The sequence below is a fragment of the Conger conger genome, chromosome 6, assembly GCF_963514075.1.
Source record: "Conger conger chromosome 6, fConCon1.1, whole genome shotgun sequence".
Taxonomy (NCBI): Eukaryota; Metazoa; Chordata; class Actinopteri; order Anguilliformes; family Congridae; genus Conger; species Conger conger.
Window position 1 is genome coordinate 1,225,015 of NC_083765.1, and position 1,776 is coordinate 1,226,790.

The following is a 1,776-nucleotide window of genomic DNA, read 5'->3' on the forward strand; positions in this document are numbered from 1 at the left end:
TGTTTCCGTTGTTTAACGTTCCCTTTGTTCAGAACGCACGCGACCTACCCAACAGGCTCCGCTCATGCTGCCGAGCCTGCCAGTTTGTGCTATATTTGGGTTGCAAATATAGACTATTAAGGACTATAACAGGTTAAGTATTAAGGTTCTATAACATCAGAACACACTTTCGTAGGATAACATGCTTGTTTTTTAACTTTACATTATCAACCAAAGGATGGTGTTCTGGGTCAAAATGAGTCCTTTAGTTTTTGTTGATTTTTTTTTCTCTCTCCTAAAATCAAACTTTATTTTGTTGAAAATAACACATTTAAATGGAACATGAACAAGAGGGTTTCTCAAATCATATGGAGTCAAGGCAGTCCACCTTACATATGCATAGGTACCACCATCAGTATCCATTTCTAATGCAAAAAATGTCCTGTTATTTGTCTGAATAATACACCATGCTCAAAACAATAAACACCCTCACCAGCTTTCTTTACGCCATCAATCGTGTTTTCACCCCTCCATCGTTATTTGTTTTTCACGTTTTTTTAATCGGTTTTCAATTGAAACTCATATAAAAACAGTTAAACAAAGCAGAATATAAGGAAGTCATATATGGACATATAAGCCTACAATCCCGTGTTATTTTTGGGTACCCTAAAGTCAGTAGAACTTGCGCGGAAGCCGATCACATCAGTCCCATCAGGCAATGACACTATACACATTTAAACATCCCATGGCCAGGTAGTGCAGTGTGAACTCGGAAACCGGCCAGATGGAGGATCACACTGCAGCGACCGACAGGGCGGGAGCCCCCTCGACACACCCCACAGGCAGTGCAGTGTGTTGCCTGCTCCAGAACCCCCTTAGACTGGGCCCCACGTCGTTAGCAGCAGACACACTTTTCTTTGAATTGACAGTTTAGCTGTTGTAAATAGTTCATTAATTCATTCATTATCCTAACCCGCTTATCCTGAACAGGGTTGGGCGAAAGGCAGGAATACACCCTGGACAGGTCGCCAGTCCATCGCAGGGCACATACACCATTCATTCACTCACACACTCATACCCACGGGCAATTTAGACTCAAATCAGCCTAACCTGAATGGCCTGTTGTGTTAGCTGGATACCAGGGACAGTGATAAAGTGATCAACAGTTCACAGTTCTGTGAGTTATGTATCCTTCTGTGTACTGATATTGATATGGCCTTTATACCTATTCATGCGTGTGCCCAAGAGACGCTCGTGAGGGTGTGTGAGCACAGGATCCAAGAGACTGGAATAGAAACAAAGTAACTATTCTACTAGACCATTATCCCAAACGGCTTGGGGATCGTTCCGGTGTTTCTGAAGGTGAGATGAGCACTGGTGTTGGGTAGCAGTGGTTTCCGCCTGAATCCCATGTTTGCCCAGTCTTTCTTCCTGTGGAGTCATGAACACTGGCCTTCGCTGAGGCGAGAGAGGCCTGCAGGTCTTTGGATGTTTTGTGACTTTCTGGATGAGTTGTTGCTGCACCCTTGGATAAATGTGTTCCCCATTTGGAGATAAAGAGTCCTAAAGCCTTAGAAATGGCTTTGTAACCCTTTCCAGACTGATATATTTAAACTCTTTTTCATCTCTTCTGGATTTATTTTCTGAAAGAAAAGCGATTTGCGCAAATTATACACAAATGCACTTATGTCCCTAGTTCATGCTTAAAACATTTTCTGGATAAAAGCTTCTATTTAACAGAAGTAAAACAGTAGTGCCATAACAACTGATGTAAAAAGTTAAAAGTAAAAGTCTTAC